Consider the following 26,002-nt stretch of genomic DNA (forward strand, 5'->3'; position numbering starts at 1 on the left):
ACAGGACGTCAGCCACCGCCCAACGCCAGATGAATAATGGCACCGTGTCTGTGGCCGCAGCGTGGGCGTACTCGGCCCCCACTCTGGCCCGCACCACGCTGCGGAAGAAGGCCGAGCAGTCATCTGGGCTGCCACCGTCCAACGCCACCAGCCTGGTCCGATGAATAACAAATTTGGCGGTGGCGAGGAGGTAATTAACAAGATTGCCCCTAGCCCTCATCCGCTGGTTCCCAGGCGTGGCACATCCGTAGAGGAAGAGGTGAGGGCTAAAGTGCAGCCAGAAGTGGAGGAGGAGGACCTTCAGCTCTGCGAGGAGAAACAGCAGGGGGCGTTGAGACAACCGGTACGGACTACAATACCCAGAGTTCCAGAGCGGCAGTGGAAGGCTCGTGACCAGAAGGAGGCTGAGGTGGCTGCTGAAGGTGATCTGGGGGAATTAGATTCAGCTGAGTCCATGCTGTGGGAAGGAGAGGGTGTGTCCCTGAGTGAGGAGGAAAAGGAAGAGAGCAGTTGCTCTGAGGAGGAGATGGACTGGGAGATACCCACAGAGGATTCATCTGTGTCCGGCATGGAGATAGAGTAAGTGGGGAAGAATTGTAAAGCTGAACGGAGAAAAGAAGCGGTGTCGGTCTCACCTGGTTTCCCCACAGGCCTTAACTAAGGACAATGCTGATTGTCTTGGGTGGTAGAGGTGAGGCATTGCTGAAAGCACAACTATAGGGGAGAAGGGGCGAGTTGTGCTGGATCCCCAAGCAGGGCTGTCATGGCTCTGATGGAAGCCTGACCGCAGACATTTGGTGTTTTCAGGGAAGAGGTATTAGAAGTACAATTTCTGCACAACTCTAAGAGAGGGGGAATAGACTGAGCTTATAATAAACTGTTCTATGTTTTGTTTTGTTTTTTTGACTCCTTGCTCGGAGGGGGAGGGGAAGAACTGCTAGTTTCCCTACCTGTGGGAGCTTTGGAAAAGGGCCTGGCTAGGGGGACTAGCCAGAGCCAATATTGGAACCCGGCTCAAAAGAGTTGCCAATAACTGTTTTGAAGAGTGGCCCGAGTGTCTGAGATTGCAGCAGAGACCAGCGGTTTCAGCAGTGCTACGGTGCCTGGAGGGTTTGCAGAGATCTGAGAGAAGACATTACGCCATCCGGGGAGATAGCTGGAGGAACTCACGACAATATATATATATATATATATATATATATATATATATATATACAGTGTCAGATTGGCCCTTTAAAAGATCTCTCTCTCTCCCTCTCTCTTTCTTTCTTTCTTTCTTTCTTGCGTACTCTCATAAAGGCTTCAATACATATTGCCAGTAGGGATGTTGTAAATGCTACACATGTAATTGCACACACAAAATTCAGCACATTTTTGCTTGTTTGCCCAATACGCACATTTATGTGTGTACCTTTTAAAATGTATTAGTAACTCTCCCATCTTACTTCTTAGACTTCTGGCATTGGCATACAGACATTTCAAAGTGTGCTTTTTGGTTGTATTAACAACCTGCTTTTCAGTTGTTAAGGATAATTTGGAATCCTTTAGCTCAGGTGATTCTTTACTTACGTGCACATGGAGTACTTTTGCTTTTATTGGAATCTCTCTGTTGGGATGCCCTAACTCTAATGCTTCTCTAGTATCCTCCGAACCATGCACTGTTACAATTTCTATTTGCTTTAATAACATGTTGAGTCGATTTTTGCCCTGCGCCTTGCTTCGGGAGGGGGGGAGAGAGGACTGGCAATCCCTGATGCCCGAGCGTAGAAGAACCAGGCAACACCATGTTACTCACTTGCTCCAGCCCACCCACTTATTTGACCGGAGCCTGCCTATTGCTGTCACATCCCTCTAACGCCAGGGTAAGGGTAGGCGGTAAATTAGCGGGTTAAAGATGCGGCAAAACAGTTGGTTAAAAAGGCGATAATTGGGCCGCACGTTACTGTATGGGAGGGAATAGCTAATCCAATCGTATACATATCATATACATGCCACGGGCGGAAAGGGATCCGTGTCGATTTTAGGGGTGTGCATTCGTTTTGAACTTAAATGTAAAACGCTACTTTTTTTTTTTTTAACTTAAAAAAGTGATGAGGCGAAAACGATCGGATTTCCAACTTATTCAACATAGCTATGTTGAATACATTGGAAATCGCGATTGTTGATCCAAAATAAAAATTTAAACCCCTCACCTTCCTTAATCCCCCCCCCAAAGACTTACCACAACTCCCTGGTGATCCAGCGAGGAGTCAGGACGCCATTTCTGAAATCCTTTGCGAGGAGCACGTGACGTCGGCCCCGCGGGGAATCACGTGACGTCGCATCACTCCGACGTGACGCCGACGTCACGTGCTCCTTGCAAAGGACTTCAGAAATGGCGTCCTGACCCCGCTGGACCACCAGGGAGTTTTGGTAAGTCTTGGGGGGGGGGGGGGATTAAGGAGGGTGAGGGGTTTACATTTTATTTGCACATATGGACATAGACTCAACTTATGGAATTCTCCATATGTCCATATTGACTGCAAATGACCCCCCCCTTTCGACTTATGGACTTATGAACATAAACGTTTGCTCTGCACATCCCTAGTCGATTTAAAGAAGTGGTAAGGATTGGTAAAAACAGATAGTGAATCGCGGGTTAGATGTATGTGGCCAAATTGTGGGTACAAAGTGGGTTAGAAACAGGGTAACCACGGCTGCGCTTTACTGTATTGGCCTGACTGTGATTTACTGCTGTGTCCCAGTTTTGCCCTAGGTTTTCCTGCTGTCATTAGACACATCCCATAAAATATCAGTACCTAGGAAATAGGAAAGAGAGATGGTTGCTTTGCAATGATGCGGGATCATGAACCATGGAATTTCCCACGTATGCAGTGAGTGACTGGTAATGACAGGCCTTCAAGCTTATTCCTTACAGTAACGTGATATTCCAACAGCAAGTGTTCCCTACCAGATTCAAGGAGTTCAACATCTGTACCAACAATAAAAAAAAAAAAACCACCCTCTCAGAAAAAGGAGAACTGGAACTGATGTGTAGCTTGATTTTTTTTTTTTTCTAGGTTATGAACTTTGGGAAGCTTTCCCAAATTACAGTATCAAGTGACCAGTTAGCGTAAAAGAAAAATATCCTGGATTGCAATTCCTCCTCCCTTGCTTCACTAATAATAATACACTAAAATAGCATCATAGCATTGCATGTGCATGATCCAAAATAGCTACGTGCAACTTGGAGGAAACTGACATGCATGCAGTAAAACCTGCTTGGTATGTGAGCGCAATACATACACCATAAAACTGAGAGACATATTCATCTGTTAACTTGTTAAGGGAGGAAGTCACACACTGGGTTTTCAGCTTCGTTTTTTCCCAGCAGAGCAGTGCTGAAAGCAGTACAGGAAACAAAGTTCATGCAGAGTGAGAAGCAAGAACTGTGATTTTCCTCCTGCAATAAAATGAACTTCCTTATTATGCATCAAATTTTTTTTATCATGCACTGTTCATGCATGGGAAAGATTGAGAAAACATTGACTAAAGTTAAACCTAATAATTTTATGGACTTTTCCACTAGGAAATTGCCTAGACCTTAGACTGAGGTATCCATAAATTCCATACAGTTCTGTACAAAAGAAAATTCGCTATGATGACCAATCATAAACCAGGTTAGACCTCCCCCGGTGATTTTTTTTTAACCTTTTCAGGGCAATGTAATTTTCAGCTGTTGGGCCCTTTAAATCTACCATGGGAGCATGGTCTCAATGCTCATGTGATAGAGTAACACATTTCCAAAAGCTGTAAATAAAATAAATAAAATAAAATAAAGTGGCTGACAAAATTCTATGTCAATCACAACTTTCTACCCGTATACAACTGTACTCCAGTGTACCTTCAATGTGTCCCACAAAATCAACCCAATCGTACCACTGGTAAATATATTCCAACTTCACAGGTTAATGCCAAGTACTATATGTAGGCCCCTCACTCACAGGGTCTGCAAAGTACAGCAGACTCCTAATTAGGTACAAGGCCACCTTACTTTAATTATAACGTTTTTAAAGTTTTTTTCTTTTTTGTATATTAAAACTGCCCCATATCGATTCTCTTAATTGTCACACACTGTACTCCAAAGATACGAGAGAAACGATCATTACTTATCTTGCCAGTTTTGGTTTGTCACCCGACACGCGCGTGCCAACAGGACACTTTTGCTACAGTACCAACAACGGCCATTTTCACAAAAGATCACATGCACGTTGCAAATTGTAAACAAGTCAGTACAGTGATGAATATTATTAAATCTCATTGGCATATATTGACTTTACACCCTATATTTCAAACAGGTCCCAGGTTTGCATTCTTCAGGGGCCAAAATATTAGAGACATGGTTGTTAAGTCCACATTTACATCCGCAAGTGTGTCCAAACTGACAGGTGGCCACTATGAGTGCGGACACTGCGATATGTGTGCCCTGGCAGTCACTGGGGACCAGTGGCAAGCACCAAACTCAGGAAAAGTTCTAAGATTGAACGGACTCACTAACTGTGAATCAGAAAGAGTCATTTATGTCATTCTTTGTCCATGTAATCTTCTGTACATTGGGCGGACAAAACGGAAGATTAGAACCCGGCTCATAGAGCACAGAAGCTGTATTAGGACTGAGAAGGTTACAGCACCTTTAGTACAGCACTGTATTACTCGACAACATAAATTTACAGATCTGAAATGGCTCATTTTGGAACAAGTACAGATTGGTCCACGTGGCGGTGACATTCAAACGCGTCTGAATATGCGGGAGCAGTTCTGGATTTATTGGCTGAACACAATGGATCCGGGTGGTCTAAATGAGAAAATAAACTGGTATTCCTTGATTTAGAAACCCCCGTGGACTCTGTTGATTATTGCCAAACACAGTATTGAAGGAGACATTGACCACTGGATTCCGGTATGTAAGTTGGTATGAGTTTCTCTAGGTACAGATAGTAGCTTTAGGAACTTCTTGAATAAAGCGAACTCTGCGATGAGACGCTAACAAAATAATAACATGAGATGATGATCAAGAGGACCAAGGATTCATCAATGTAATTCCGACAGACCATGTGATTAAGTTGCCAGTGACGTTGAAGCGGACGTGATGGAGAACGACGTACGGTCGGGACAACAATAGTAGAAAATACAAACAAGAAAAAGAGAGAGAATATGGTGATTTTCATTTATAAGGACAACCTGTTGGACCGCGATGCGTATACAGAATGAGAACAGTTGTGACTCTCGCGGAATCTGTGTATCTCAAACGAACAGACCGGACGTGAAAGGAAACTGCCTGTGATGACATAGGTTCCGGTCTGGGCTATAATAGGAGCACTCGAGCCGGTGTGCCATTTCAAAGATGAACGCGGCGAAAGGGAGTCGCGGAAGATTAAATGTGGTAATCGAGCCAAGAGAAGACACATGGAAGCCTCAAATTCGCAAGATCGAAGCTCAGAAGTACGTCTCTGAGACAGATACGGAAGGAAATTCCCCTGAAGCAGAACCGCTGGTTCGAAACACGCGCGTGTCGGGTGACAAACCAAAACTGGCAAGATAAGTAATGATCGTTTCTCTCGTATCTTTGGAGTACAGTGTGTGACAATTAAGAGAATCGATATGGGGCAGTTTTAATATACAAAAAAGAAAAAAACTTTAAAAACGTTATAATTAAAGTAAGGTGGCCTTGTACCTAATTAGGAGTCTGCTGTACTTTGCAGACCCTATGAGTGAGGGGCCTACATATAGTACTTGGCATTAACCTGTGAAGTTGGAATATATTTACCAGTGGTACGATTGGGTTGATTTTGTGGGACACAAAATTCTATGTCAGCCATGTTGTTATTTAATTTACATTGAATTAGGTATGCATGAACTGCTTTACATGAATTTGCAAAATTCATGCATGCAAATGGAATTGAAAGCAGCTCATTGTAATAGGGGCAGGAATCTTGGCAAAAATATGCCCGATATCGTGAATATTGTGCGATATCCACCATTTATTTATTTATTTATTTAAAATCTTTTCTATGCCGTCGTTAAGCTAGTTGCCATCACAACGGTTCACAATAAGGCACATAATTTCAAACTTAGATGTGTTGATTTATATTAACTAAACAGGTGCCATCAAATACTATAACATAGTTTCATATTAAATATTACTTAGTGGTTGTGATAAGTCATGTCCACTTTAAGTATATCGGCTATAAGATAAATTAACACTTGTCTGGTCCTCTGTTGTTGCAATCTAATAGAGGTAAAGTAAAATAAAATATACGTGTTATAGCCCTAATGTGGCTTGATAAATCTCCCCCTAAGTGGACTGCTCCCTGGAATGCCTTCACCTCACCCACCACTTAGACAGCTAACTATTTAGCGGGAAAACTGGTTATTCAGCTAAGTGGTGGCCATTCAGTGGGCCGAATATTCAGCTCCCGCCACTTAGCTGGATAAGTCTTAACTTATCCGCCAAAGTGGCACTGAATATTGTCTTCTCAATTTATATTCCACCTTCCAGGCACTTCAAAGCAGATTATATTCTGATACTGTATGTAAATCCACAAAAGACAGAAGTTCTGCGGATAAGAATAAAAGACCCTGAAACTCTGAGATGATTTTTGGACGCTCTTTCTTTCAGCTGAAGAGGTTGTAGGCTGTCTGTATACTTCTCTCAATTGCTTCAGTGGAAAACTCCGGAAGTCACCTTGGGCCTGAACTGCTCCCCTCGCACATTCTTTGAGCTGCTGGCCCGATATTCGGACGGTTGCACATCACTTTGATTTTCTTACAAGAAAGTGAATTTAAAAAATACCAAAACTAAACCTTTCCCTGCAGCCTTGGTGGTGGATTCTGGAAGTCACCATAACCCACCTCAGGTCTCGGCTGCTCCCACCCCATGCTCCTCAAGCTGCTGAACAGTCTCGGTGGTCAATTTCTTAAGTCATCACAACCCAACTTAGGCCTGAGCTGCTTCCCAGCCTGTGCTCCTTGAACAGCTGGCCAAGTACTGGGGAGGGTGCATCATGTCTGCTTATTACTCCCAGCTGCCTCAAAGGACACGCCAACCTCCTTGGGCTTCCATCAACTGGCCAGGAGGTGCACATCATAACATTACCTCAGGTTAGTAGATTTTTACTTCTCTTTTCCTATGGCCCCACTTCATCTATTCTTCCTGATGCTAATCCTCCCCAATCTTATTCTCTGTTGCAAACTTCTAATTCCATCAAGTTTACTGTCTCTATTCTCTCCATTCTTTGCCTCACCTGCCATTGTCTTCTATCCTATCCACTGCTCTTGAGCTTCAATGTTTTCTTCCTCTCACCCAGCCATTTCCAGTCTCTCTGACAGCATTCCATCCCCGTTGCTGTCCTCTGTATTCCCCTGCTCCTTCTTCTCTCAGCTGGGGATATCAATGCCAATCCTGGCCCTCCAAGGCAACTTTCACTCCATCTTTGCATATCAAACTCCTCCAGTCTTATCCTTATTCCCTCCTCCCTCCCTCTTTTTTCTTCCTTTCTCATGCTCCCTGTGGAATGCCCACTCTATTTCCAACAAGCTTGCCTATATTTATAACCGTTCTATTCCCTCATATTCTTCTTGTCTTGACTGAGATTTGGCTTTTACCTGAGGACTCTGCATCAATTTTTGTTTTATCATGGAAGTTTCTTTTCTACCATACACCTCTCACTCCTGTAGGTTTCATCCCCCTTCCACCTCAATCGCACTGTTTTTTCTTTTGAGGCCTACTCCATTTACCTATTCTCCCCACTATTCCCACCCGATTTTCCCACTGACTCCTTGATAGATTGTGCTCTTCCTTTCTCATTGATTTTGATTCCTGGTTTTCCTTCTTCCTTGAACCATCTTCTCTGTCTCTTATTCTTGGGGGTTTTAACCTCCATGCTGGTAACTTCTCTGAATCTTGTGCCTCAGAAATCCTTAACTTCCTCATATGATCTTCAACTTTGTTTAATCAACCTTACATACAAGCATGGCCACTGCTTTGATCTAGTCCTTTCCTCCAACTGCTTTCTCACACTATGTACTTGACCTCTTATTGTATTGATGTTATTTGTGTTGTTTAATGAATGTATTCTTGTTCATTGCTTAGACCTTTTTGTTTAGTGTTAAGCAATTTTTGTAAATTCCAATAAATATAAATGTAAATATATAGACGACCACCTGATATTTTCACACTAAACTACCCACATCCACAATCTCTTTCAGTCACCACCAACACCTTTAGAAATCTCCAGGCTGTCGACCATCATATCCTCTCCACTACTGTCTCATTTCTTTTCTTTTCAACCACATTGTCTGAGTCAGTTGATGAGACAGTTTTTTCTCACAACACTATACTTTCCTTAGACATTCTTTCCCTTCCCCTTAACCATCCTGTATGATGCATCAAACCCAAGCCTTGCCTCTCCCAAGAATTTGCTTCCTACTTTCCTGTGCCCACTCTGCAGAAATTTCTTTGGCTAAAATCCCATGCCGATGCCAACTTCATTTTAAATTCTTGACAACCTCCTTATAGTCTACTATTGCACTTGCCATGCAAGACTACTATGTCCATTTGACTAACTCTTTCCCACACTCGATTCCCTCTCCAAACTGCCTTTGCCTCTCAGCCCCTCAGCCTCATACCTCTTTGCCCAGACTATAGCTGACTACTTCTGTGATGTTTACAAAATTAGTCTCAAGTTCTAAACCAAGTCACTTCAACCTCCCTCTTCCCCAATTCATTTCTCTACCCTTTATCTGGCCTCTGCGGCCTCTTTTCCTTTTTTGAAATCACAATAGAGGAAACTGGCTATCTTCTATCCTCTTCTAAACTTAATATTTGTTCCTCTGACCTCAATCCCATTCTGCTCCTCGATCTATTATCCCTGCACACATCCCTTCCATTTGTCACATCCACAATCTATCACTTTCTACCGAAACTGTTCCTGCTGCCTTCAAACATGCTGAGATCTCACCACTCTTCAAAAAGCCCTCAATAAATCCTTCCTGCTATGCTATTAACCATCTCCCTCCTCCTTTTGCATGTAAACTACCTGAATGTGCTGTTCACCTCCACTGTCTAGACTTTTTTCACCTCAAGCCCTTCTTGATCCATTCCAGTCTGATTTTCATTCTCTACATTCCACAGATACAGCCCTTGCAAAAGTATCCAGAGACTTGTTTATGGCTAAAGCAAAAAAGCCTCTACTCTGTTCTTATCCTCCTTGACCTATCTGCTGACACTTTGATTACCAACTACTGCTGTGGATAGAGAACCTTGCTGGAACATCTTGATGTTTCTGCTTCGTTTGACACTGTCAAGTACAACATCCTAATTACCTGCTTAAAGACCCAGAACTAGCAGGCCCAGCACTAGTCTAGTTCAGCATCTTTTTCCAAAGCGGCTCCCAGACTGTATTATAGCATCATCATCATGGGGTGGCAAGCTGGAGTCTGAGAATACCCCCTTAGAAGCAGTGCAGGACCATAGGGATGGGCTTGGCTTGCTCTTCTGCCTGACCAACCCCCTCCTCTATAGGTTGAGCCCTTGGATTCTGGGGGCCAGCAGGGCTTATCTCTGGCTGAACATCATGATAGGCAGGAACAGACTAGGAGCTGCAGTGCAGGCTGGAAGGAGGTGAGACACAGGCTGAACCGGAAGTGGTGTGGGCAGGCTGGGCTGGAACTGGTCCTGGATACAGACTGAAACAGACACAAGTACAGGCAAGGCTGGATTCAGGCAGGGCTGGACTGGGATAAGGGCAAGACTTGGAAGGCTAACAAGGAGTGAACTGGGCAGGTCAGAACAGGGACCAGACTAGGGCATCACAGGACCAAGACAAGAACAGGACTAGACAAGGACAAGATAGAACAAAGAACATAGAAGGCCAAAAGGTAGAGAGCCTAGATGCTGCTATGCATAAGGCCTGAATGCCACTAGGTGAGGCAAGGAGAGGCCTAAGTAGGCCACAAGGCAAAGAACAAAGTAAGAGAAGGCCTGGAGACCATAAGGCAGGGAAAGATCTAGATAGACTGCAAGATAAGGAGCAAGGTATCAAGGTAATAGTGGCCAGATCAGAGAGCCGATGTGTCTTAATGAAAAGGCACTGAGGCTTTGAGCAGGCTGGGTTAAGTAGGGCTGATTCTTGCGTGAGGACCCCTGGTGGCAGGAAGATTGTGCAGCAAGATGAATCTTGGCACAAGGAGACTGAACGTCAGGTGAAACCATTACATAAAGTAATGCTATAGAAATTGTATGTAGCAGTAGTAGTAATAGCAGCTGCCAAGTTCATGGCCTGGTATTTGTGCTGGATTCCAAGCTCACCAGTGAAACTCAAATCCTGGCAGTATCCAAATCAACATTCTTTCAGCTATGCCAGCTTTGTTACCTTTGTCGCTTTTTCAATTACTTTACATTTGCTATTGCCATCCAAGCCTGTGTGATCACCCTCCTGGATTACTGCAACTCATTCTATATTGGGTTTCCAAAAAAAACCCCCTCAATCAGCACCTGCAAATTGCAGAGAATCCTGCAGCTCAACTGATGCTGAATGCAAATAAATTTGAGAGGATTACTCCTATTCCACAGTCTTTGCACTGGCTCCCGATACTTTCAGGACTCAATTTAAAATCTTGATTCTGGCCTTCAAGGTCCCAAATGGCAGCACACTGCTCCACCTCAGCAGCTGACTGATCCCACGTGTGCCTTTTTAGCTCTCCAAACTCCTGGTCATAAACCTGCCTATGAGTGTCTACACCTAAGGAACCTTGCTTCATAACCACCAGACATAGAACCTTCTCTAAATCAGTGCCAATTCCTTGGAACGCATTGCAAGCCAACATAAGACTAGCTCCATATCTACTATTTTTCAGAAACTATTTTTGAGGCGGCTTTTAGTCCACAAACCTACTTTGGCCTATTTCTCATATTGTGATCACTGATCCTTACAATACTGCAGAAATGTGTTCCTTTTAAGAGCCTGCTTGTCATGCATAAGCAATTGTTCCACCTCATAATGCCTTACCCTAAAGTATATCTCTGTCTTATTTACTTTCCTGTACTTATGATGTATCCTTGCGATGACTACTGTGGTTGAAGGAAAAGTCCATAAACTGTTATTAGCCAGGTAAACATGGGAAAGCCAACGCTTATCCCTGGGAGTTATCCCTGGGAGTGTGATACAACAAATAGATCAACTATTGGGGATCTGAAGGGGATTTATGATCTGGACTGGCCAATGTTAGAGAGAGAATGCTAGGCTCAGTGGATCTTGGTCCGATTCAGCATGGCATTTCTCACATTCTTGCAGTATCACACTTTGAGCTCTTGAGCTGGAAAAGTGTGAAATAAAATGAAGATAATGATGATAATAAGTAAAATATTCAAAAACGAAATCAGGAGAATTCCCATATTCACACAAATCTTCATGCATAATATGTTGAGGTGGTGAAAAGAACGTTGACCTAATACTGGTATAATATTTTCAATATATACACAGTGCTTTCAGGATGATTATATATGTTAGATTAATTTCATGAAAGAAATTGAGTATTTTACTATAAAGCTTTTAGCATGACTGTATGTGTTATGGCCTATACTTGATATAGAGTTTGAAAGATTAATAGTAATCCATCAGTACTTTACATCTGCATAGTATATTCCATAGAGTACCTCTGAGTGAGTGAGTGATAGGATTTGAGGAAATGAGCAGATGGTGTGGATGGGCAGATTAAATAGGTCATACGGTCTTTTTCTGCCATTATGTTTCTCTGTTTTAGATGGCCCTGTATATCTATGACTGATCATGGCCAACTAGACATTAGAAAAATTTGAGATGAACTATATTATCAAGGATGATTCATAACTTCATATTCCCTACAATTTTTACAATAGATATCTATTCAAAATAGTTCAAAGCTTTAGTAGCCACAACTGTGATAATTATAGAACTGTAGAGCCCTTTTGGATCTTTACTAAGAAGTCTGTACCATCGGTATAAATGGAGGAAAAGCATCCCGAGTGATTCCCAGCTCCCCCTTAGGGCTACTGCGTTGGGTGCTTCTTGGTTCTATAAATGTGGGACATACTTAATGAGAGTGTGGATATTTAGTTTAGCTTTAGAAGAAGAAAGAGCTTTATGTGTTTTTTATTCCTTTTCTGTATTATTAGTTTCCTTTTTAAAAGTAGACTCTCTCATAGCCGTGTCTTTTAGGGTTTAGATGTGAGAATTTCTGAGTTGGATTTTCTTATTTTAAGAGGAGACTATATTCAGTTATTTGGTTTCAATGAAGGAAGTTTCCATCTATCCTTTCTTCTATTTTTTTCAGTTGGAGGCCTAGTCCTAAATTGGAGTTTCCAGTTGAATCTCTCCTGGGAGGAGTAGGAGTAGGAAGTAAGGAGAAGAGAGCACCCAACTGGGGATCATCCACTACATATATCATCCAGATATTTAAGGAGGAGAGAGGTACCCCCATCAACATCATATGGACTAACAGCAAAGGAGAGTGACACTGTTGTTTCAAAACTTCTGATTTAAGGTATGGACAACTGTAAAAGTAAATTGGATCAGCTGCTCACCAGAATCACCACTCTTTGAGAGGTAGCTTCAAAACTGCCCTAAATCAGAAGGGACAAATCTGGCTGAGACCCTACTTAAAAGAAAAAGAAAACACAAACTACAGAATCACAGATATGTCAGAACAAAATTTATGTAAGCAACGGATTTACAAAATTAATTCATATTACATTACTGGACATTTCAAATACCTTCAAATATTTAAAAGTTGTGTTGGAACCTATTTTCAGACTCCTCCATTTACCAAATGGACTGTGAATAAACGCCTAGGATCTTGGAGAGTATTCCCCCCCCCTATACTCCTAGAATCAGCTCGAGGCTTTGGGATAGAAAGGAGAAGTAATGAGGTTCTAGGCCCAGGACTTATTCATATGGTCTTGGACTCCTAGATGTGGACTTGATCCGGGAAGGGTGTGGGTTACACAACTTTAACTGAGTAACCTGAATACCTGGTGAGTGATAATCATCTCTAATTTTTCTCTCTTTTTTGTGGTACAGACCTCAGCACCTTATCATCTCTCAACCCATAACCTTTTCAAATGTTTGATATTTTAACATCCTTGTTTCGTCCTCTCTCTCTCTCCCCACAGCACTTGCCAGTGTACCCTTGCTGACAGAGGAGAGGTGGATATACCCTCTGAGACTGTGCCACTTTAATGCCCGCACAGATCACTCTGAGGCAACGTATTTATCCCAAACGTCCAATTGTATCACCTCTGTAATGAGCATGGGTATCCTTTTGCCAGATGTATTGTACAAACATTTAAACAGCTCCAGGAAGAAATATATATAGAGAGAGTGAAGAATAAGGTCACACTGGAGCATAGTTTTGAGGGGAGGATATGAGGAGACAGTGCTAGTGCTGAATCGGGCCCCATCTGCTCCCACCAATATGCTCTGCTGATCCTTTGCCCACATAGGAGTATTTTGCCTGAATAGTTTATGTGCTACAATGCACCAATGCTTTCATAAGCCCTAATATGTCCAATCTAATTTACGTGCGTTAATAATGCTTTTGCCATGCATGAATTAGCTTATGAGAGTTAAGCAGTGAAAAATGCTTATTAGGCTTGGAGATAGGGTCAAGGGGAGAGAAATGATTTGATTGTTTTAATGTATAATGTATGCATGATGATATAATTATTTTAACATTATGAATGACAGTAATCCACTCTGAGGATCAAGAAAAGGTAGAGAATCAAATAATAAATAAATAATTCAGAACTATGCTAATGAGGCAATGAGATACAAAACTTTGCAAAATAGCTCATTACCTATTAGCTCAGTGAACAAGTATATGTGTGCTAATTGCTTCACAGAGACATTAATGCAAAAAGTTAACTATGCCTCAGGAGGTGCAGTTACGTTTTTATGATAATGTCCATATGTAAACCTCACACTTACTTTACTGTCTGCCTCATTTGCATGTCATTAACACTGGCCTTTAGAATGCACAATAAACACCAAATAAGGCTGATGTTAGTTTACTTTAGTACAACAATACCACAATTTGGCCAATTGTTTTGTTTCATTTTGTGAATTTCTGAAACCAGATATCCAATAGATAGTTGACCATCAGATGTACCTAGAGGGGCGGATTTTCAGAGCCCTGCTCGCCTAAATCCGCCCAAATCCAGGCGGATTTAGGCGAGCAGGGCCCTGCGCGCCGGTGAGCCTATTTTACATAGGCTCACCGGCGCGCGCAGAGCCCTGGGACTCGCGTAAGTGCAGGGGTTCTCCGAGGGGGGGCGTGTCGGGGGCGGGCCCGGTCGTCGCGGCGTTTAGGGGGCGTGTCGGCAGCGTTTTGGGGGCGGGTATGGGGCGTGGCTACGGCCCGGGGCGGTCCGGGGGCGTGGCCGCGCCCTCCGTACCCGCCCCCAGGTTGCGTCCCGGCGCGCAAGAGGCCCGCTGGCGCGCTGGGATTTACGCCTCCCTCCGGGAGGCGTAAATCCCCCGACAAAGGTAAGGGGGGGGCTTAGACAGTGCTGGGTGGGTGGGTTAGGTAGGGGAAGGGAGGGGAAGGTGAGGGGAGGGCAAAAGGAAGTTCCCTCCGAGGCCACTCCGATTTCGGAGCGGCCTCGGAGGGAACGGGGGTAGGCTGCGCGGCTCGGCGCGCGCCGGCTATACAAAATCAATAGCCTTGCGCGCGCCGATCCAGGTTTTTAGCAGATACGCGTGGCTCCGCGCGTATCTGCTAAAATCCAGCGTACTTTTGTTTGCGCCTGATGCGCCAGCAAAAGTAGGCCTATTCGCGCTATTTGAAAATCTACCCCAAAGAGTCAGAGTGCAGGTTTGTAGGAGATGCACTGCTTGTCAGTTTATATGGGGGGAAAAAGTAGCTTAAAGTAAATAGAACCCAACAGTACCGGCCTCCTGTGAGCTGAGTCGACTAAAGAAGCAGGACAAATTGTAAATGCTCTTCAATCAGATTAAGCTTTGTCCTTTCCAGCTCTTCCTTACCTAGCAACAACATTGAATATAGGTGTGATAATCAATTACAAGGCTCCAATTGCAACCAATAAGAATCCAGATTTGTAAAATTTCAGTGTGATCTGGTGACGATATCCCAAGAGGTACAACATTACTGGAGGAAAGACGAACAGAAAAAGAGGAAAGAATGAGAGAGAGAGAGAGAGAGGGATAGGCTGGGTCACTGAAAGCTAAATCAGAAAAAAAGAGGCAGACAGACAAAAGAGTCAGGATGGTTCTCTGAAAGAAGAATTACAAACGGGATACATTATCTGCAATTCTGGACTTTATTTTCCCTGCCATCAGTGCCAGTAAAGAGCCTTTATTATGAAGAATAGTTTTTGACGTCTGTGTAGTGATTTTTCTGCTTTTGCTGGGGGCTGATGAACAGAAGAGCCCCAGTGAGGGCCTGGAAAATCCTTTCTCTCCCTGTGCGGGAGCCCTGGGAGGTCATGCGGCCTGGGAGCCCCTGTGCCCAGAGCCTGACCAGGTCCAGGGGCCACACTAGATTATTCATGAAGGCAGTGAGAGAGAGAGAGAAAGTCCTAACAAAATTAACCCAAAGGAGGAGCAAGTACTTCCAAAGCAAGATGAGTTGCAATGTGACCTTGACATTCCCTCCTGGATCCCTAATCAGTGTTACTCAAACTACTGGTGGGAATTTCCAGCAATTGTCCCATACAGGTTTATGTGGTTCAGTAAACAAAAACAATATGACACACAAGTCTGACTCAAGAGTTTCTCCTATTAATAATGCGCAACAGCTTAAATACATGGGATGAGATGTATCTAATCAAGGGTAAAACCTCACATATGCTCGTGTGGAGGAGGTGCGTGGGTTTTTAGAGATAACCATGCTGGGCAGTTCTATTTATGTTATGGAGACCAAGTTGATAGTGTAATAAAACTGAAGAGGAACATGTTTGATGCTGCACAGTGATACCAGCAAGTAACCAAGTCTTTCAGAACAGATGCAGCTTGATACCCTAAAACAGGAAGCAGCGAATGCAGCCCGCCCACCCCCTGACATACAAACTATCGGAATAGTAAAAGTCCTAACCTTTGAATTGATAGGAATCTTGGAACAGAAAGCACAGTTTCAGACAGCGTGGTATTTTGTAAGTTACATGGAGCTCATTCACCCTAATGTCAGATAAGGGGAGGAATATATCTGTCTAGGAAAGGCTGAGTTGCCTACAAGATTCACAAGTAAAGGAAGGAATTGTTTATTTAATGGTATACACATCTGATAGAAATACAATTCTGGAAGGGAATCGGGCAAGTGTATTCTAGGGCAAGAGTGTGCCCTAAATTATTTAGAAGTCAGGAATTTATAGAAATGTTTAGAAGAACTCGAATATGCAGGTGTTGTAAAATAGTTGGGTTGCTAATATGTTTTGCATTTCTAGAAATGTTTATTTTGTAACTGTAAGCCTATGAAGTGTGAATCTAAAACCAAAATATTGGGTTGTGCTATCTCACAGAGCAAAATCCACAACAAAACAGAGAAAGCAGGTATAAAACCAAACCAGTTTTCAAGCAAAATTAAATCATACACAGGGGATGCCCTGAAGAGAGAAACCCAAAGGTTTAAGTTAGATAAGAACATAAAATTTGCCATGCTGAGTCAGACCAAAGGTCCATCAAGCCCAGTATCCTGTTTCTAAGTGGCCAATCCAGGTTACAAATACCTGGCAGGATCTCGAAAGGTTGATAGTGCCTATCCCAGGGATAAGCACTGGATTTCCCCAATTCCACCTTAACAATGGTTTATTGACTTTTCTTCCAGGAACATGTAAAAACCTTTTTTAAACTCAGCTACACTAACAGTATTCACCACATCCTCTGGCAATGAATTCCAAAGTTTAATTACGTATTGAGTAAATAATATTTTCTTCTATATGACTTAAATGTATTACCTAGTAATTTCACTGTGTCCCCTAGTCTTTGTACAACTGATTTACGTCTACCCATTCCACTCCACTCACTATTTTATAGACCTCTATTATATCTCCCCCTCAGCTGTCTCTTCTTGAAGCTGAAGAGCTGTAACCTCTTTAGCCTTTCCTTATAGAGGAATCATTCCATCCACTTTAATCATTTTGGTCGCCCTTCTCTGTATCCTTCTTAAGATGCAATGACCAGAACTGCACACAATTATGCAAGGCGAGGCTTCACCATGGAACAACACAGAGGCATCACAACACCCTCTGCTCCACTCTCTACTCCCCTCCCAACAACTCCTAGCACTCTATCTGCTCTCCCGGCCACCACTGCACACTGAGCAGATCCCAACACACTATCCAGAATGAAGCCTAGATCCCTTTTCTGGATAGTGACGCCCAATGTGGAACCTTGAATTGTGTAGCTATAATTTGGGCTGTGCTTCCCTATGTGCATCACTTTGTGTAACATGCCGCTGGTCATGGAGTGCTGCACCACGGTCGGTGTCCTATAATTCATGGTTCCTGTCCCAGCACTGTGTTCTGCCACCTGCTGGAGCCTCCAGGCATGGTTTCCAGCATCCTGCTCCTCTGCTGCATCTTGCTGCTCTGAGTAAGGGCCTGTAGCACTTCACCAGCTTCAAAGGGCCAGTGCTCAGGATCCCCTGTGTCACACAGACTGATGACAAATATTTGGTGATACCTTTCAGCCTGTGCAATGCCCCGGTGGTCTTCCAGAATTCTGTCAGTGACATATTCAGAGGCTTCTTGTAAACCTGTGTCCTAGTATAATCTAGATGACATTTTGATCTTCTCGTTTGACCTTCAGTCGTACCATTCTCATGTTAAGGTTGTACACCAGCAGCTAAGAAGTCGTTCTCTATACACCAAGTTAAAAAAACTGCATTTTTAAATAGTCAGAACTTCCATTTCTGGAAGGGCCTTTGAATGATCTCTTCCAAGCCATTGGCAATTATGAATTGGCCGGTCTATTTTTTTGGTGGGGATCTCTCCGCTGTGGCTTGAGTGCAGCTGCCCAATGGTGGGTGAGGCATATGTCTGGCTCACTGGGTTTCATGGCTCAGATATGGGTCATTTGGTGAGGAGTGGCAGTGTGGATGGTGAGGTTCATGATCCAGGGGTGCAACATGGCTGTCTGGGCATTGCCCTTTATGCGTCTGCATGTGCCAGGACTGTGTTACCAGGCTGGGTAAACTATGCCGGTGCTCCTTTTGGAGGGGGCTGCCACTGAGGTGGCTTCGGTAGTCGGAGTGGAGGAGATGTGCTTCAGCTTTCCACCATGGCAGGAGGCTGAGAGCTGCACAGTTCAGGTTCTCTCGGATGTTGGCCTCCTTCACAGGTGGCCATGGGTTCAGCTTGGCTGGGCTCCCCCCTGCAGCTGTGTACTCATTCCTTTGATTGCCTCAGCGTATGCTTCCAGGTGGTGGTCGCCGTGCCATGGATGGTGATGGTGGGCTGTTGAGGGATCTGGCCTGCTTGCAGACACGGTAACTCTTATTTTAAGAGACACAGCAAGTCCTGCTGAGGCATCCTAGAGGTCACAGAATCTGAGGCGTTTGCTAGAGGACTGGGGGGCCTTTCAGTCATCAGGCTGCCAGGCTGGCACCATGCTGGCACCATGCTGGCACTCCTTGGCTCACTGCTAAGGATGCTTATTATATATGTGGGGCTCTTAGTTCAGGGCAGTCGCTGATGTTCTGACCAGTGAGCAGAGAGTTCCCTCTACAGCAGCCCTCACCTCACCCCCTGGATGGATTCCTAGCCAGACTTTCAGCTGGAATGGGGGCCATTCCTGTGCCACTTTCCTTGGTAGTATGGCTGGGGTTGCTGGGGCATTTCTGTCCCCTTTACCCTGGTGCTATAGGAGACTGGTTTTAGGTGGCGGGTTCAGCTTCTTCCATGTCTCCTCCCTTGGAGTGGAGGAGTAGCCTAGTGGTTAGAGCAGTGGCTATGAACCAGAGACACCAGGCTGCAAGTCCCACTGTTGCTCCTTGTGAGCTTGGGCAAGTCACTTTACCCTCCATTGCCTCAAGTACAAACTTAGGGGGTTATTTTCCAAGCTGCGTTATGGGCTTTTCGCATGCAGAAAACACCTTAACACATGTGAAAAGCACCATAACGCATGGTGCGATGCTAAATTGGAAAAGGGGGAGGAGTTTGGGGCAGGATTTCTGGCCAAGTGGGCTGGCTTCGCAAATTGCAAAGCCATAACACAGTTTTAATGCAGGAAAGAGTCCATCAAGCTAGGTTGAGAGAACATTGTACAAATCTCATCTTTGTGTGAGTTTCCTCACTCCGAAGGTCATCAAGTCTTCACAAGAGAGCACTGTTCTGTTCGTACGTCTCTGCATGCCAAAGTGGCCCCTAACTTCTACATAATTACCTAAACCTCACCTCGAGTTACTAGGTGGGCCTCATATAGAGGTATAAATACCTAACTACTATGAGGTCCTTACAGCTAGGTTCTCTCTCTCTCTCTCTCTCTCTCTCTCTCTCTCTCTCTCTCTCTCTCTCTCTCTCAGTGGTAGGTAGGAATTGCAACAATTGTGGTACTTACCGCAAAGTGTGAAAAAGTTATTGCACTCTGCGGTATTACCTAAGCGAAGCACTAAGATAGCACACTTTGCGATAAATAGGCTATTACCATAAAACATGCCTCTCTTCCTATCACATACGATAGTTTGAATCCTGGCTTTAGCTTGTAAGTCCTCTGGGGAAAGGGAAATACCTACAGTACCTGAATGTATTCCACTTTCAAATACCAGAAAGTGCAAAAAGCAGAATATAAAAATCTAAATAAATAAAATGTGAGTTCAATTCATCTGAGTGTCAGTAAAACTGGGCAGTTTCATAGTGGAGAGCTACAAGTTTTTGGCATGCCATTGGGATTTGTTTTGTGTTCATGGGGGACTGCTTGGCTGCCCTCCATCCCATATTATTTAGTTTTCAGAGCTACCATTCCCCTTACCCTTATGTGGTCAGTTTCTAGCATTCCCCCAACCATAGCTATCTCTGAAAATGGGGCATGTTTACTAGGACTGGCAGTGGCCATCTTGAGAGAGGTCATGTCTGGACAATCTGTCAGCCATCTTTGAAAAGTGCATGCTCACACATGATGGCAGCGGCCATCTTAAAAAGGAGCACATATGCTTAAAGAGCAACCCCTGTCAGCCATCTAATATAAGGGCATCATAGGCTCAATAATAGGAACCATCTTCTCCTAGGTGCATTTAGGATAGGGGCTGAGGATGTTGCAAAAAGAGAGGGGTAGCACTGGACAAGTCAATCTTGCAAGGTGCTGGAAATTGCATCCTAAAACAATCATATGGGAATAGAATGGCAGGAGCCATCTTTAATAGGGTACACTCTAAGTGATTGGTGGCGGGCACCGTTATCCTGGGCATGTGCATTTAATGGGCAATATCTCTCCTGCAGGTGTGTTGGCATTGAGTATGAAGTGAAAGGGTGAGTAATAGCAGTAGCCTTGTTTGTAAAGTATATGTATACAGCAGGTGGCAAAATTTAGAGAAGGGTATACTGCCTTGTTAACAGCAGGTTTGGCAGATAATCTGCTGTCATGGGAAAAGTGACGTGCTACTCTTTTTCTCAGTTATGCCACTCTGCCAGAGAGCATAAATCTCTGTGGTCTGATGCTCGAGGCTTTGTAGCCTGAGATATCCTGGAGCTCCCCATCATATACTTTCCTCTTCCATGGTCCGTTCCATTGGTTCAAGGTTTACTCCAAACCTTTTATTTGTCAATGCCATGGGCTTCTTATGTTTCTTCAGAATTTCAGCTTTTGTAGCTCAGGAGATTTCATATACTTTGAGCAGTAATAAATGGGGTTCTGGGAATATCTATTTCCAAGGGCTGTTTATTGTTATTTTTGTCCATAGAAAACACTGTGGATCAGTACCATGTGCTGATTTGCTCTGCCACAGCTCACCCCTGACAATGACACGTGTATTACTTTACATTTTGGGCAGTTCACCCATATCAGTGTCTATGTGTTTGGCCATATCTTTATAGCAGTTACCAACTACTTCTGCACAGAGTCACCTATTTCATATAGGTACCTGTTCTCTATGGAGCTCACCTATGGTAATGATACTCATGTTGCTTTGCATTGAAGTCAACTCATGAATTTCAGGCTTTCTGTGCATGGTGATATCCCTAAATCCACAGTTATCTGTTCAACAAATTATTTGTTCAACTTGGCACCTGTTCCCTACACATTTGATCTATAATAATAACACTTCTTGGTTATGTGCCGCATGACACTTATATACCCCTTGTAGAAGATCCAAAAATCAGCTTCTTCTACAAGTTCCATCCCCTAAAACGATCAGACTGATTATGATTTGAGAGCGGGCCTATCAATCACAGGCCCTGATCTATGGAACACCTTACCCTTGACATGATTACTCGCCAATAAAAACGACTTCAAAAGAGCCCTCAAACATCACCTCTTTATACAAGCTTTCCCAGACTTATACACTTCATGACGCATACATTGCTTAATTTTTATGTCTTGAATTTTTGTTATGTCATTTTAAGTCATTTTAATTTAAGTTTAATTTATTTTCATTTAAGATTGAATTATTTAAGATTGAATTATGTATGTTTTACCCACCCCAAACTTTGGAAAGCACGGGAAATAAATACCTTATAAATAAATAAATAAACAAACAAACGTGTGTTTCAGATTCTGGTGCAAGTTAGGTAGCCGCTGTAGCTCCCTCTTTCTTTGGAGATCCTTCTGCTTGGTGCATCCAGCGGAACTCCTTAGGCTTCTATACTTGTCCTCTGCCTGACCTTCATAATTTCTAGCGGATGAGTACAATGAAGCCTTTACTTCTTATCTTTATATTTCTGTCAGCATCAAAAACATGCCTCTCTGCCTCAGGATTTCTGTCAAAATAAAACAAAATAGTAGCAGTGTAAACTTCCCCATACTGTCCAGCTTCTATGCATCAACCCTGCTTTAGAAAGACCTCTACCAGGAAGAGAGCAATTTACTTTCTCTAACAGTGTAATCACATGTGACCTCTCTACTCAGTGGTGTCATTTAGTGCTAAACTATCATGCTGTTTTTAGTAATGTGGACACCTGTTCACTGGAAATTGAGGAAGACCACCAACATATTTCACGTAGTCAAATCAATCATCAAATCAAAACTTATTTTTCATGTCATTTAATTTACAAATTTATATTCCACCTGCCACCATCGAAAGATTGTTTCAAGACAGATTACAACAGATAATAGAACCCAACTCAATACAACAAATAATACAAATTGTCCATAGAATATTAAAACAAACCCTCAAACAAATTCATTTAAACCTATAAATAAAAACATATTACTCAAATTTTAAAATGCACATATGTAAAAATGTAAATAAAATAAGATCATATTGACCCTGAATCTCACAGCATGGGGGACTCATCAAGTCCCTAGTCCAAGCTCCAGATGATTGAAAAAGAAAGTCTTCAGTGGTGAAAAAGCGTATGTTGGCAGTACCATTGACATTGGAACAGGATTCCAAAGAGGGAATGCTCTTCCGAGAAAGCTTGATCCCTATTTCTAACTCTACTGATGGTCTTAACTGAAGGGACCTCTAATTTCACTTCCTGATTAGAACAAAGTGCTCGCGAAGAAATGCTGTGAATAATTTGGGTTCTCAAATAAGTGGAATGAAACCCTACTGCAGATTGAAATACCAAAGATAAGATTTTAAACTGATTCCTGTATGCTTCCGGTGAGCAATGAAGTGCTAGCTATAAATGTGAAGCCTGCTCTCAACACCTGCTGCCTGTCACAGTCCTCACTGCAGCATTTTGCAGGATTTGCAAATGCCCCAGGACCCGTTTTTGGCAGCACCTTATAAATAGGCTTTGCAATAATGACAACACCGGGGCCTGCATAACAATTCTCAAATCCTATGCTTGCAAGAAAGGCTTTAACTGTTTGGTTTATCCGATCTTAAACAAGCAAAAACTATTTTAGTTACTGCTTGGATTTAGCTTTCCATAGTTAGTCTGCAGTCTAAAATGACTATTTAATCTACAAGTTCCCCACTTCAATTTTGGAATACGTCTCTGGGAAAGGTGATGATTCTATACATAAGATTTCTTTCTTTTCCATGTTTAACTTCAAATAATTTGCATCCAATGTGCCACTATACTGAAAAGCAGCTCAAAGGTTTCAAAAGATTTTCCCAAGAATTCTACCAGGGAATCAGAATTTGCATATCATAAGCATGAATATTTATTTCCATCCCCATATTTCATATAATAGTCCCTAGTGGGGGAGAGGTAAATAAACATTAAGGAGAATCAGGGACAAAGTTGAGTCCTGCGGGACCCCGTACGTTTACTGTCAAGATTTGGAAAAACAAGCCCCAAACTCTGCCCTTTGAAATCTATTCATCAAAAAAGATTCAACCTGCTTTAAAGCTACCTCTTCCAGATCCAACTCTTCAAGTTGTATAAGCAATTATTGATGGTTAACTATAAGAAAGGCTGCTGATAGACCGAGGAGGACTAGAAACCCTGAGCTTCCCTGATCCAACATATCATTGGTCAAAGACACCAATGTAATAAATCCTGATCGAAATCTGGACTGAAAAGCACCAAGCTCCCACGAACCTTCAAAGAAATCTTTACTTGTGTTATGACCACAGATTCTATCAATTTAGCTAAAATAGAGGGTTGGAAACTGGATGGTAATTAGGACAAACAGCCGGATCTAAGGCAGCTTTCTAAAGCTCTATTCCTGCTCTAAGGACCAATTCACTAATGTCATCAGCTGACCCATAACTATCTGGTAAATTTTTCAGTAACCAACCTGAGCATGGATCTAGAGTGCAATTCTCTTTTGCCAATTTTTCCATTCAACTCCTAAGTTGACTAGATCAACAAGGTAAAATGTGGTTCCTTTACAATCCCTAGCACTCTTTGTTAAAGTCAAACCAGCATTTCACAACTTCTCCTAACCAAACCATATATCAGCCTCCAGCCCCATATAATGCCAGTATCTAACAAAAGTAATGCCTTGTGAATATCAGTAATTTTCTTATTTAAAATATTTCCTAATGTATCAGCCTCTGGCACCTCTCGTTTGATGAATCACCTATGATCCAACAGAAAAGTGGTGCAGAATTCTAAACACCTCACTTGTTGAATTTTTGGCTCAATGAATTTTATCCATTACAAAACCTTTCCTCGCAGCAGCAATAGCTTTTTGGTAAACCCTAAACTGGCTAGTCCAACAACTCTCAACTTCTAGGCTCCCTAGTTTTATCCCAAGCTTTTCAAACTGTTGGCATACTTTTTTTTAAATTGCCTCAAACCATTGGTGAACCAGCTCTCTCCTCTACCTTTATGAACCAATCTACTTTTCAATGGTGCAATTCAATCAATAACATCTTTGCAAAAGCCATTAAATCCTTCCATTGTCTTATCCAAATATTCCCATCCTTCCAAGATAATTTTTCAATATCTATCTTGTCCTAATTTGAAAATGCTGAATATCAGAGCGGTTATGTTTCCTAGTCTTATACTGATATAGACAAAAAGTCATCATAGGATGATGTGACCAGACTAATACCAGATAATCCATTTTAAGAATCATTTGTAACTGCCTCTTCTTCAAAGTTCAAAGTAGGCTACAGAAGAAGAACATACATTCAATAATATCACCAATAAACAATAAAACCCCAAAACATAATTAAAAACCTTAAATAAAACTTTAAGCCTAAATTTAAAAAATTTAAGTAAGCATAAATCATTTAAAATATACAAAAACAACTGCTCAAGTAAGCATTTTAATTTACAACTAAATAACAAAACAATTAAAATTAAAACCCAACTCTCCCTACAAATATATAAAAGCAATAAACACAAAAAATTCATAAATTATAGATGTTACAAATAACTAATGCCCATTAAATGTTTTTCAGGCAGTAATAGCTTTCAGTAACTACTGACCTAAGTTAAACTTAAACTAGTGAAAGGCTCTATAACTCTGTCCCTATCATATGAGCTATCCAGTCCTTTAATAGGCACATTTTTCGGTTTACATACTGATTGATTGGCAAGTAAATGGAAAATTTATAGGGTCATTTATCAAATTGTTATAAGGTGTTTTTGCATGCGTTATCCTGGGCATGTGCATTTAATGGGCAATATCTCTCCTGCAGGTGTGTTGCATATGAAAACTACTGTTAATGCATGCTATAAGCCCTTAACACATGTGAAAATGCCTTTAACGCATGCGATAGCACCATAACGTATGGTGCGATGCAAATCTGAAAAAGAGGAGGAGTGGGCTGGGTTTATTGTAGCCCTATTGCATGGCTTTAATGCTGATTTTAGCTATACCTTTTTCAGTAGTGTTAAGCTGTGTGATAGCTTTATCACATTTTGTGATGGGTTCTCCACTGCCTGTTTGAGTATTGTGTACTTTTTGGAATGTCCAACAGACATTTGAGAGAGAGAGAGAGAGAGAGAGAGACTAGCCATAATGTCCCAACACTAGATCTACATTCTAAAAACATTGGACTACTCTCAATCCCTTCCATCAAATAGGCATACTTCACTTCAATGCGAGAATGTGCAATTTCAAGAGCAGGCCCCGCTCTGTTGAACAAACTACCAACAAAACTTCGAACTGAACCCTCTCCACAGAACTTCAAGACAGCTCTAAAAACCTGGCTCTTCCGAAAAGCCTATCCCAACAACAATTAACCCACACTACTTAGATCCATCCCTACTCCCACCAAGCGATCTCACAGCCCACCAAGAGACCTCATAACATCTCAAACAACATACTTCAACACTAACATTCAGATAAGTTAAAGACAATGTAAAGAAATGTATTAACATTTGTTAATCAATGTTTATAATGTTACAACTGTTAAATCAATACATAGTTGTGTTATTAATAATGTTACAATGTAAAGATATGAC

At 42.4% G+C, this 26,002-nt stretch overlaps 1 long non-coding RNA gene across 2 annotated transcripts; it reads left to right on the forward strand.

Annotated features, from left to right (window-relative positions):
* The first annotated feature begins 493 nt into the window (after window positions 1-493).
* LOC115100187 lies at window positions 494-14,074 on the forward strand. 2 transcript variants are annotated; one of them, XR_003858989.1, is made up of 3 exons: window positions 494-579; window positions 6,539-7,140; window positions 12,352-14,074. It is a non-coding gene; the product is annotated as an uncharacterized LOC115100187 (long non-coding RNA). The 2 variants fall into 2 exon arrangements; XR_003858990.1 differs by lacking the exon at window positions 6,539-7,140 and having other exon boundaries at window positions 518-579.
* Window positions 14,075-26,002: the final 11,928 nt, after the last annotated feature.

The sequence above is a fragment of the Rhinatrema bivittatum genome, chromosome 10 (assembly GCF_901001135.1).
Source record: "Rhinatrema bivittatum chromosome 10, aRhiBiv1.1, whole genome shotgun sequence".
NCBI classification, from domain to species: Eukaryota; Metazoa; Chordata; class Amphibia; order Gymnophiona; family Rhinatrematidae; genus Rhinatrema; species Rhinatrema bivittatum.